Source organism: Rhinoraja longicauda, chromosome 22 (assembly GCF_053455715.1).
Source record: "Rhinoraja longicauda isolate Sanriku21f chromosome 22, sRhiLon1.1, whole genome shotgun sequence".
Classification (NCBI taxonomy): Eukaryota; Metazoa; Chordata; class Chondrichthyes; order Rajiformes; family Arhynchobatidae; genus Rhinoraja; species Rhinoraja longicauda.
This window is the reverse complement of record NC_135974.1, coordinates 26022180-26035754: the sequence shown is the minus strand read 5'-3', so window position 1 is coordinate 26035754 and position 13575 is coordinate 26022180. Positions and strand designations below refer to the sequence as shown.

At 39.3% G+C, this 13575-nt stretch overlaps 1 protein-coding gene across 2 annotated transcripts in view; it reads right to left on the bottom strand.

Annotated features, from left to right (window-relative positions):
• Positions 1-2422: 2422 nt before the first annotated feature.
• Positions 2423-13575, bottom strand: part of tshz2 (teashirt zinc finger homeobox 2) — a 404252-nt gene continuing 393099 nt past the window's right edge. For both annotated transcript variants that reach the window (XM_078418984.1, XM_078418985.1), the window contains exon 3: positions 2423-12801. The gene's annotated coding sequence lies outside the window, so the exon portion shown is untranslated. The remainder of the gene's footprint in view (positions 12802-13575) is intronic.

Genomic DNA, 13575 nt, shown 5'->3' with positions numbered 1-13575 from the left:
CAAAAATTCCTCATGGGATTTTAGCAGAAGTGCTGTTTATAATGATGCTATATCTTTCCCCATAATAAATCAGAAAGTTTCTCTGCAGGAGTACTATGCACACAGCTGAGATTCTCATTAGAGTGTCAGCACAGTACTTAAAGCGTTAATCCATCTTCCCAGCCCAACATAAATCATCTTAAAGTGTCAGTGAACGGAATGTGAAAAGACCTGAATTTTACAAAATTTCTTAAGGCATAAGTATAAGCTTTATTTCTCCATGTCAGGGCAATTTGGGAGGTGATTCTCGGTAATCTGTGTCTTAACTTTCACGTGATTATATTGAACATTGCCATATTTTGATGATTGGTTTGGATTGAAAATGGACCTGTTATAAAATTAACATTTCCACCTGAAATAACATGAAAACAGAAGACAGACATAAATGCTGGAGTAACTCAGCGGGTCAGGCAGCATCTCTGGAGAAAAGGACTAGGTGACGTTTCGGGTTGAGACCGCTTATTAGAACTGATCTGAAGAAGGGTTTCGAACTGAAACGTCACCTATTCCTTTTCTCCAGAGATGCTGCCTGACCCGTTGAGTTATTCCAGCATTTTGTCTATCTTTGGTGTAAACCAGCATTTGTGTACACATAACACAAAACCACATCCAGAAAACTCTGCTGATAACTTATCTTGTAAAGACACTCCGTATTGACTCAAAGGTCCATTATTTTCTTTTCTCGACTGGGTTAATTGCTAATTTCATTGGAGTTGCCCTCTGTGACCGAGCACTTGGGTTCATTCCAAAGATAGACACAAAATGCTGGATTAACTCAAGAGGAAAGGTAGCATTGCTGGATAGAAGGAATGGGTGACTTTTTGGGTCAAGACCCTGAAACATCACCCATTCCTTCTATCCATAGATGCTGCCTGTCCTGCTGAGTTATTCCAGCATTTTGTGCCTATCTTTGGTGTAAACCAGCTTCTGCGGTCGGTTCCTTCCTATATTTGGGTTTATTCTCTTGGTTATTGTTCAGCCACCCTTTCTGGAATTACTGTGGATGTGGATTAAGAACCAAAGTAATTGATGTGCATTGGCACTCAACTGGTGATCCAATACAATGACGTACGGAGACTACCTTTAAAGCAGTAAATGATATTATCTGAAGAATGGTCTCGACCCGAAACATCAACCATTCCTTCTCTCCAGAGATGTTGCCTGTCCCGCTGAGTTACTCCAGCATTTTGTATCTATCTTTGGTGTAAACCAGCATCTGTAGTTCTTTTCTATAAATTGTATTCATTAGCAGGCTTAAACATGAATAAACACTTGGACACATTATTGGGAACCGGAACCAGAGTCTCAGGAAAGACACATTGTCATCTTCTTTGTATCATTTTTCTTTGGCCATTTCTGAAACTCCAAATGTGCCTTTTAATGTTCGGGTTGATTATTCCAGTCTTTTACTCGTTAAATCTAGCTCAAGCCAAACTCTGCTTGCTTCAGCCTAACAAAGTCCAAGCCTCATTCACCCATGTGCCCTCAGTCTTACATTGGCTTCATATCAACCAATGGTTCATTTAAAAAATTGTCATCCTCAGTTTCTAGATATGGCATTCCCTTTAACTGTGTAAAGCTTCTCTGGCCTCCAAACTACATATTCATTGTCACAGCATGGAAACGTGCCCTTTGGCCCAACTTACCCATACCAACCAATTTGCCCAATCTACACTAGTCCCACTTGCTTGTGTTTGGCCCATATCCCTCTAAACCTGTCCTATCCATGTACCTGTCCAATTGCTTGTTAAACATTGCAATAGTCCCTGCCTTGACTACCTTCTCCGGCAGCACATTCCATACACCCACAACCCTTTTGTGTGAAAAAGTTATCCCTCCTATTCCTATAAAATATTTCCCCTTTCACCTTAAACCTATGCCCTCTGCTTCTCGATTACCCTACTCTCGGCAAGAGACAGTGCGTCCACCCGATCTATTCCCCTCATGATTTTATACACCTCTATAAGATCACCCCTCTTCCACCTGCGCTCCAGGGAATAGAGCCCCTGCCTGGTCAACCCTTCACCTCTGGCCACTTGCGTACAGCCAATTTACTTTGTCTCATCAGTGGTGGCAAATCTTTATGGGCTTAATCCTCACATTATTCCAGCCTCTTTACTCTTTCTGAGGCTCAATACCAATTTTTAAACCCAAAATCTCACACCATCTACCTTGGGCTGAGGTTAACTCATTGAGTGCTGAGTCTGACAAAGAGCAGGTGAGGATAAAACGTGAACCTTGTCATTGAAGTTATAACAATATTGAATATAATGCAATGAAAGCACAAAAAGCAATTTCTTCAAATGTCCTTACAGAGTTTATTTAGCCTGATGTAGAAAGATCAGAAACAGTTCATTTTCATAAAGAATAAAAAGAGCACTTTTTGTTCAGAGTTGTGCTTGGAAAAAATCTAAATATATATTTTTTAATCACATAAATAGTTCTCTTTAATAAGTGCATCAGTTTGTTTTTTATACATATCCACTTTTTTTTCGGTATTATAGGTCATTATCATTATCATTGGAGAGCCCAGTCTGGCACAACAAGCTTTTTCATGGCTTGTGCCTTGGTGGATCAACACTACAAGCAGTTTCAAATTAAGTTCAATACAAACAGTACAGGAACCACTGTACTAAAACAAAAAGGCAGTCTGTTACAAAATTATACATCAGTGAGATTCAGATCATGAATAGATTTCAAACAACAAAAAAATTGCAATTCTTTAATGACAAAGAACTTTCATTCAATATAAGACTATAATCTTGGACAATTCTATTCAATGCCAGGAAATAATTTCACGGACTTTATTTTAAAAATAATAATTGCTTGGTGGAAATGCAAAGGAAACTTCATTTATTTTGGAAGTCAGTGCATAAATATATGGCTGGCATTTTCTTTCCCTCAATGTTCAATGTTGCTTTGCTACTTAATAGCTTATATTTACTCGGTTGTCTTTTTCATATACTGATTAAAAGATTCAATAAATAAGTATCAAATCAAAGCACGAGAAACCTTACTTTGTATGTCTCTGCAGTCTAACCATTTACATGATACTCTGCTGAGGCATATTAGGGGATTTTATCTATCAATAATATTGACGATATATGCAGTTGGAGAAACATGCTGTTAAACAGCACTTCACAGTAAGGTGACTTTATTTTGGCTAGTTTTGTTGTGACTAGTGCCATATTAAAAAACAGCCAAATCTTTCTGTAATATTTAAACTGCTCAAAAGCTGAAAGCCAGAAGGCAAAACAGCATTTAGCAGGTAAATAATCTGTACCAGAAAAAGTGGAACATCTTTTCAAAAGAACAACCAATACAACATGAAAACATAGACCCTAACAGTTACTTTGGGTTGAATATTTTACATGTATATACAGTGCTTCATGTCTTCATAATAAAAATTGAAGTGCAGTTTCTTCTAACTTCTCTAATGTATTCTTAAACAATGCAACTTCCCACACCCCCCCACGCCCATGTTCACCCTCCCCCACCCCACCAAACCCAATCCACCCTAGTCTTTGAGCTTCAAGTAAGTATACAACTGGAAGTTTAAAAAAAAAAGAAGGTAAGAATATTTATATACAACATGCACTTGAGTTATAAAATGTCTGAATAAGTATTAGCAGGCTATATTTAGACTTGAGTAAACTATAAGGGTACATAAAGTAACCAGAGGACTACTGGTGTCAGCCATTTTGAATATCTCTAGTTATTTTTTACATAAACAGCACAGTTATGTAGAGTACTCAGATTTAACCATTTTATTGCCCCGTTGCATCTGTGGAAAAGCAACTAGTATAATACAAGGTTCTTGTTGTCTGGAATCGATACTTACAGTAGCTACGAGCTTTGTTTGTTGTTTGCTGCAGGTCCTTGTTATTTTTAGTGTATTCAGACAAAGGTTTACAGCACTCTAGTTCTCCTTCATTTTCAAAAGATGACACTGGTATGAAATTCATTCATTGTGTAAAGAAAAAAAAGATCAATCCTTGGGTCTCTACAATCCTGCTGATTTCCCCAAATTTATCCGAAATACCACGCTGATTTTATTTTATCACTGCTGTGACAGGCCTATACCAGGTGCAATATGTGGCTGGAAGTTCAGCTTAAGGAATGTTAACACAAGCTGCTAATTATGCAAGGGTTAAAAAAATACATAACACCACTGTGGCAACTTCATGTGAATGACACTCACTGTTGTCTTTGCATTGATAATCAGGTCACTTCATTTTCCATTTATAAAGATATATTTAATCTATACTCTCCATGTTACTGATTTTTAGCAAGAGAAATGTATTAGAAGACTTAACAGCTTGTTTTTTATGGTTAACTCTAATTTTGAGTACCAAGTTTGCAAAGTGTTTGGTCACTTTCCAGATAGCAGCAGAGTCGGTCCTCCTGTGCAACATATTCTAATTGTTCTCTCTCTGTCTGGTTATAGCTATTTTAATTATCCTGAAAATAAACCCTATCCCTTATCTTCATCAAATTAAAACCCAACAATTTGAATGAATATTACAATTTAATAATGAAACACGGGTCACATGTTTTCGTAATCTATCCAATTTTAGGGGATTGGCATCTATTTATTTTCCATGATTTGATTTTCTATTCAATTTTTGTTCTGTTTCAATGAAGGACTTGTGGATGTTTGCTGCTCTGGCAGCTGAGGGATTACTTCTTTTTATTTGGCTGTATGTCCTTGCAAGTGTTGTTAAACATCCGGGACTTTACATAGACAGATCTACTATTACTGGGAATCAGAACTATTCGGCACTAGTTAATATGACGAGCTGTGTATTTTTATTGGCTGCAATTCAGATTCCAGTGCAGAGCTTCACACACTGAAATCAATTGGGATACACTCATTTCCACTGAGATTTACGCCACTGCAATGATCATTCCTTCCCAGGGCATCTTTAGACTGTCCTGATAACATCCATACACCAGTAACGGGTCAAAGTTAATGGGGTGAACATTATCGTTTGCTAATAATGAAATCCAAACATGCCTTACTCCTTTTCATGTAATAATGGATTCATCTTGCAATATTATGACACCGGATGTGACTGGATAAATACGTTGGTCGTGGGAATGTAATGTTACTTACTAATTAAACTTTTTAAAATAACAGTGCTAGACAATTGTAATGCAGTTTTAACACCCACGCAGAATGATGTTGGCCATTTGGCTTTTTATTGTTCTGTAGGAAGCCTTGCCCTATTCAAATTCGTACTTCAGACCCTTTGCACTTTGAGAGAGAAAGGAATTTAAGAGATAAGATCAAACACTACCAAATTAAATTCAATAGACTTTAACTTCAATGCATCGGCCTTCTCAAATTGTGACTGATTAGCACAGTCATTGCAAAGTATGAAGTTGTGATTTTCATCGGTAGTGCCCCTTGCTTTAAATGCTATTTGTTTGAAACAGCAACACAGACGTGAATCTGTGATCTGAATATATTTGCCAAGTGCATCTTATCCTTTCAACAAACGTAGCTTTTTACATCCATATGTGGACATAGAGATACAATCTTTGCTGGCATGCATCAAATTTTATTTGCTGTCTGACCTGCCAGCAATTAGAATGGGCATCAGAGCACAGACATAAGAGTGAAGAACAGGACTAACTGGTTCTCTTAGTGACGTGCCTCTAGCCATGGGCATGACTTTAAACAGAAGCTTGCTGTCAGTATGATTTGATGACTCGCAAGTTGAAGATTTTAATTTAACAATATAGCTTCGCATCTGAATTGAAAGAAAAGTGCATATTTTGGTGACGGCAAATACACGAGGCAATTACATTCAAAACATACGTTTAAAAATTGTAGCTTAGCAAGTTTGGGTGAAATATCATTCTCTGTTTTACAACAAAATGATGGATAACCATAATCAAAAGGATTCCTAAAGTAAAACATTAATAATTTTAATCTACGTTGGAGGTGAGCCAGAACCAAAAAAAAAAAAAATCAAAATACTGCCCTTATGTTGGAGCACAGCAAAGAGATTTGCAAAACAACAGAACATATGGAATCCAAAGCAAAAAGCTGTTCACTGTGTAGCTTCTGGGTCAATAGAGGAGCTGCATGTCACTTTGGAAAATTGATTATCAACGATATAATTTTAATTCCTCATTTTTGTGTACAAATGAGGTGTTTGGCTAAGTGCAGCCTTCTTTCCTGTTCGAATCGTTCCCTGATGTGTGGTACTAAAGATAAAAGGAGTGAACCAATGTTCCTTTCTGAATCTGGATGCAACATTAAATAAAGTCAAACCACGACCATAACACCAACGAGCTTCTTGGTCTAGAGCATCTTTCCCTCCTGCCATAAAGAAAAAAATCACTTGCTTCATGCTTTTCATGTCAAAACTGCATTTTAACTGCTGTTTTTGATACCCATAAGTGAATTCTATAAGCTGCCCTGTAGCTTTTGCAGTTATTGTTCCTTGCAAAGTGTAATGGATGATTGATTGATAGACGAGTGCTGACACATCAATGAAGCTATTTCGACCAGCATCTCTATCAAATGAAGCGCGGGGTATACTTTCTGCCCACGCCTCATTACCTCAGAATGACATTTCTGAAACTTCATTTTCTCTTTTTTTTTCCCCTTCTCCCCAAAGCGTGATACTTTTGTATTCTGAACCTGGCTGTGCATGCCTTGAGAAAAGCTATTTCGCTATTATGTCCAACTCGAGTTTGACTGACATAGTCCCTGGGAGGTGAATGACAGATTTTTTATGCTGGGTTTAAGAGGGCTACAGAATTTATTTTGTAATACAAAAGACTGAAAGGCTTTCCTGTCAGGCATCATTCAGTCACAACCCACCATGAGCTTCTCCTGCGCTCGTTTCTCTATGTCTAACCTCCCAAGTCTACTCCCCAGGTCTACACAAGACACAGAACAATCAAATCCATCTGCTGTCTGCCTGCCTTGATCTTCACCAGTGGACAAGGTTTTCTCTGCCCTTAAGGAATCTAACCACTCTGCATTATACAGGATAAGGAGATAATTTCCACACCAGAAATATAATAATAACTGTGCCAGTAGTCAGTTGTATTAAAGCAAAATGAGATTTGTGGCTCCAGAATTTCCAGTGATGACTGATTTTATTGAATTGTTATTGAACGTGGTCACACAGCATCACATAACCTTCAGACGTAAAGAGGCATCTAGACTCTGTGGAGGTTCGATGGTAGAGCTGAAAATTATATACAATACCCAATTAAACTGGATGGATGGGAGGAAAAAACAGCAAATGAAGGAGAGGGCTGCACAACAATGGATTGCCAGCATGATTCAACCAGAGACAAACTTGTGGCATTAACTCTTTACAGGACGGGACCAGTCAGACTGGGGGGAATCGTAAAGAATGGTTCTCAGGTCAGGCATTAAATTAATCTGGAATCCGAGTAGATGGAGGCAGTGTAAAGCACAATGTCCTTGCAAAAGTGCAAATATGACCAAAATTAATTGTAGGGAGTAATATAAAAGCTAAGGAAAATCAGATAAAGATTTTTTTAAATCCTTCATTTAAAGACAGTTGCTTCTCCTTCCTTCCCTCTCTCTCCACATGCCATACACATTACCCTAATTCATCAAGGAAACTCTACAGGACTCATTCAATAACATAGGACATAATAGTGACCATGAGGATAGCCACAAGGCACAAGTATTGTCTCTAGGTTTTAAGTCTTTCACTAAGAAGGGGGTCTCTCTTTTATTACATTCTACTACTGCTCTGTTGTTGTTGGGAGCTCCTTGTGTAAAGATTGATGTCTCGTTATCTGTTCCAGCTCTCTATCATAGAAGTGTTTTCGTGCACCATTACAAGGGTGGCAGAATGGGCTGTTGTTTCACAGCTCCAGCAACCTGGCTTCGATCCTGACCCCTGGGGTTACTTTCGTGGAGTTTGCACTTTGTTCATGTGACAATGTTGGTTTCCTCCCACATCTCAAGAGAGAGATGCTGGTCGGGTGGTTACCTGCGAAAATTAATTATGTGAGGATGAGAGGTAGGTGGGAGTTAAGGTGCACATGAGAAGGATTAGACTGCAAGAAAAGGGGAATGGGATTGATGGAACTTTTCTGAGAAGGGGCAGCAGAGAGAGGCAGAAATAATGGAGCTCCAACAGTCAGAGTTCAATTCTGACCTTGGGTGCTGTGTATCTGGGATTTGCACGTTCTCCAAGTGGATTTCCCCAGGGTGCTCTGGATTCCTCCCACACCACAAAGACACACAGGTCGGTGGATTAATTAGCAGCTGCAAATTCCCCCAAGTGTGTAGGTGATTAGTAGAATTGGGAGAGACCGATGGAGAGGGGGTGGCGGTTTTGGGAGAGCGGGGTTGATGGAAATGCTGGGAGAATAAAATTGGGACCAGTGTGGTACTACAGTGACTGGTTACTTCATTGGCGGCGAAAACTCGCAGAGCTTGCGCCATGTTGTGGCTCTATGGCTCTTTTAAAAAAATTATTGGGCTGTGTTATTAAAAAGACACTGAGAATTACATTCATCTCCTCATGTCTTTTCCAAAGGTCATCTTCCACCTATCTTACCCCAGACATCCATGGAGGCAGAGTCACTGCTGATATTTAAGACTAAGATTAAAAGGCATTTAAACTACAAGGGAGTCAAGTGGCTTGGGAAAGATTGGATCAGCCACGAACAGGCTCAAGGGGCTGATTGGCCTTCTCCTGCTGTTGCTTTTAATGTTCCTGCGATTTAAAATGCTGTAAAAAAAATCCCTCCAGTCAGTAGTGCAAAATGTGTTAAGATGCCAGCAGCTGAAAATGTTACTCCACTTATACAATTCAGTTCCATTGAAGTCAGAGGCAGAATGCAAACAGCAAACAGCTGCTTTCAGTATCACTGACTGAGGATAAATTTCTGGATAATAATCCATTTAACCCATATCAAGTAAATATAGATTTTAGGTGGGCCTACTACATAAACATCTGCGATGGTTACATATTACAAACTTGCAACACCCTAAGTTCATAATCAGCTAAACCTTTGGATTCAGATTGTCCAGTTAGTTAGAGGCCTGTAAACCAGAACCAGTTAATGCAGTTCGAAATTAATGTCAGGTAGTCAGGCAACCTCGAATTGAGACCTGCAATCTCTCAGCACTATTTTCCATATTCTGCAGTCAGAGTAAGCCACCCGATCAGTTAGTTGGAGGCCTGTAAGACAGAAACTCTCATGTCTTTGCTGGCTTCAACAGGCACCTTGGGGACATGGGGAGAAGTGGGTGAGAACACTCCCAGGGACTTAAAGCTTCACAGCTGGGGGCTGTCAGTGGAGGGAGTGCATGTGACTTCTTCTGACCTAACATTGTACTATCAATTTGATGTGGCTATTGTACAGCATATCCAAATATAAAGCAAGCAATCAGATGCTTACAGATAACCTGCCAAGTGAAGTAGTTAGAGGACATTTTTGTATGATTTGGGAATATCTAATTAAAAATGATGAATTATAATGGCTTTCCAAACCTGCTAAAGGATTACCAGGTAAGAGGTTCAAGTGATAAATGTAGGAATGGTGAGGCAATGAGCAGCTGTTCTGCACTGATCAAACACTGCAGATAGATATTTCAGTCACTTGCTTCCAGCTATTAGTGTGACTGGGGATTTTTATTGGCACCAAGTTTTTTATTAATGTGAGGAGCTGTTTTGCTTGCAAATCGTTTGCAGAGATTCCTGCTTTTATTCCTATCACTAAATCTCTGATAAACAGGTAAATAACAAATAATACCGACTGTGAATGTTGTGTCTGCTCTGCTATCTGGTTCTTTTAACTAAGATTGCAAAGTTATTTTTTGACGAAAGCTAATGTACTTAATTGACACTTTTCGTCATGTTTATAAGGCGATAAGTGATGGGAGTAAAATTAGGCCATTCGGACCATCAAGTCTACTCCGCTATTCAATCATGGCTGATCTATCTAACCCCATTCTCCTGCCTTCCCCAATAACCCCTGACACCCATACTAATCAAGAATTTATCTATCTCAGCTTTAAAAATATCCACTGACTTGGCCTCCACAGCCTTCAGTGGCAAACAAATTCCACAGATTCACCACCCTCTGACTAAAGACATTTCTCCTAATTTCCTTCCTAAAAGAACGTTAAGACTGGTAATATAATCGTAGAACAATGTGGTGAAATTGGCTAGTGATGAAATATGCAATGTAATATATTGAAACATAGTGTGATAGCTTAATATGTTGCAGTGATGCTCCTGATTAATTAAGAGCAGAGACCACCAGTGCAAAAAAGGGGTCATTACCTGGGACTTTGTTCCTCGTATGAATGGGCTTTGAACAGATGTAATGCTGTATGTTATATACTTCAGCAGGAAACACGGACCAAATGATTGTGAGAAGGAGATTTTCTTTCTGCCCTCTTAAATATTCAGGAGTTTCTTCTGCCTGAAAACCTAGACTGAAAAACCTCATCTTGACTAAAGAGCTCTCCTCTAGGTGAAATCTTTGAGGCTACATTCAGAGAGCAGCAGTTCTTGTAAAATAAAATTAAATTATGTGATTACATTGATATTGAAAACTGCACGTGAAGAAAAATAACATGCAATGGGGGGTACCACGGTATTGATACCAGGCATAAAATGCCCTGGGATTACACAAGGTTATTCATGGACAAGGCTTAAATTAACACACATGGTCTTTTCAATCCCAGGAAGTTGCAGGAATAGAGTTTTCAGTTTTCAGCCGAAGTTCTATGATTACCCTCTATTGCAGAAACCACCCAATTTTCATTATTTGATAGTTTCGATGAGAGGTCACCAATCTACTCACAGCTTTGAGGCTGAAAATATCCAGAGCAGGATTTTGGGCATGGACCACAGTGAGAACATGATAGTATTGGTAGGCTCGTACATATTTTCAGGTAAAACATTTGATGGGCAAGGGAAACTTTAGCAATGAGAAACTTACAATATATTTGTTGCTTATTTACTGAAAGAATTAGCGTTGTGAGAGAGCTGATTAAAATAGTTTATCTGTGGGATATGCAAACCTTGGATTTGCAATTGCAAAATGTGTGAGCACTAGGGCCAACTGGTGCTTGAAGTCACATCCAATAGGACATTTTAGCCGCAGAACAATTTTGTTTTGCAGACAGAATTTAGATAAAGACTAGCAAATGCATTTAAAAAAATGACTAGGATAGGAAAGCAATGGGCTGTGCACTGATTTGCAATCTTTGTACTCTTGATCTGCCCCTCTTGGCCTGTGTCTTAAATTAATCCTTAGACTCCATCAGTGAAAATAAATGAAGAATGCACTGAGGAACACAAAGATTTTTTGACACTATTTGTACTGCCTGTATGTCCCTTCAACTTGAGATCATACCATAGTATGTTGCAACACCAGATAAGACTGGAAAAAAGCTTAATTTAAAGTTATCGTTAATAGTAAAGTGTGGTGCAAATGGAATATATGCCTGCATGCATTAACGCAAGAGAAAGTGTCTCCTGTTTCTCGGCAGAACTCACAAGATGAAGTCAGACCATTGTCCGTGTTTTACCATAAACTGGATGCACATCCTCTATACCAATTGAATTGTAACTTGGGGAGTTGTATCACCTCAGTGGGTTAACAATGACTTCTGATTAATAATGATTGATTGGCCTTCATAAAAAAACAAGTTTGTGAACTTTCTAAAAATAAAAAATAAATTAATAAAGCTGATATGTTTGTCCAGCAGTGCTGAACAAAAACTGAATACCTGATGTGTGCGCCTGTGGTATTTATTAAACTCCTGGCTGCAACATCATTCATTTGTGACTTTGTCTCTTGCGACTTATAAATGGAGATGCATTTCCCATTGCCTCCAATCTGTACCATTGAAGCTCACACTGTCTGTAGAAACAAGAAGTTATCAGGATTGAACTGCAGTTATCCGCTCCCTCGTGATAAATTTTTTCTCTCTCTCCTTCAGCTGTAGGTTCATACTTGGTGTGATGCAGGATGTCAGAGAAGGGTATTTTTTAAACAAGGACAGCAGCAGACTGATCTTCCTGGTCGCAAAAATGGCTTGTGTCGTTCCTAGCCACTACGAAGCTGATCCCCTGCACTGTTGCAGTTGATGATAAACAGTGTACACGCTTTTTTTTCTCCGGCTGGGATCTTGTTCACAGCTTCATCAGTCTTTTTCTTCTTCGTTAGACAGATTGATCCCTTGTGCTGTTAAGACTGCAGTGGGAAGCCCAGGTGCAACATTGACAACTGTACTGGCTACAAAACTGCTTCCCTCATAAAGAGAGGGCTGTGGGCCACACTTGCAATTCAGCCATAATTCAATGTCAGCATCAGCAGGAAAGACATTAGTGTCCAATGTGATTGTATCTCTACATTAAACTAGGGCTTAAAGTTTGAAAAATCGTACCTTTTTTTGCCATCAGGAGTAACCAATTGACGAAATAAACACATCAATGTTCCCAGCCATGATCCCCTAAAGAACACTTTGTTATATGTGCCGCAGAGCAGCAGCAGGGAGTCGAGAGCCCGAGCACAGTTTATCAATGAAAATCTAATAACGTCCATAAGAATCGAACTGGAAAATCAATACTTCATTACCAAATTGTTAGTGAGAATGAAGAGTAATTGCAGGAGTTGAGTGCTCTTTGTGGTCAGAGCAACTGGAGTTCAATGTTGCAGCTGAAGTCAATGCAGGGGAGGGCCTGAACAAGGATGCTGGACTGCAGATTGCGATCATTGTTTATCTCTGCCCTGGAGGAGAAGAAAAAGAAGCACGTTATTACTACATTTCAACTTGCTTTATCCTTAACTCTCTAGACATAAGTAATTAAAAAAAAAAAAAAAAGTTCTTTCTTTTAGGTCTGAGATCAGTTCGACAAAACAAACTCCGATTCTGCAGATTCTGGGAACAGCAGATAATCAGGTGACTTTCCTACCTCGTGTTTATCACTCGGGAGTGGGTCAGAGGTTCACGAGGGATTTTTAAGTGACATGAGCTGAGGCAATGTTTAAGAAACAATTAGACAGGCACATGGATCGGACAGATTTAGAGGGATATGGACCAAACACAGGCAGGTTGGACTAGTGTAGATGGGGCATGATGGTTGGTGTGGGCAAGTAGGACCGAAGGGCCTGTTTCCACACTATGACTAAGACTCTAAAACTGACTTCAAATACACTGACAGGGTTTTGGGCTGTCTTTCCACCATTGTCCTGCCTTCTCCCCATAACCTTTGATGCCCTTACTAATCAAGAACCTATCAATCTCTGCTTTAAAAATATCCATTGACTTGGCCTCCACTGCCATCTCTGGCAATAAATTCCATAGATTCACCACCCTCTGACTAAAGAAATTCCACCTCATCTCCATTCTACAGGCATGGCCTTTTATTCTGCCGCTGTGCCCTCTGGTCCTAAACTCCTCCACAACTGTAAACATCTTCTCCACACTATCTAGGCCAAGGATGTTCTTAAGCCAAACCAAACAAGGTTAGCTGGACTTCACCAGATGCAGTAACTCCTCAA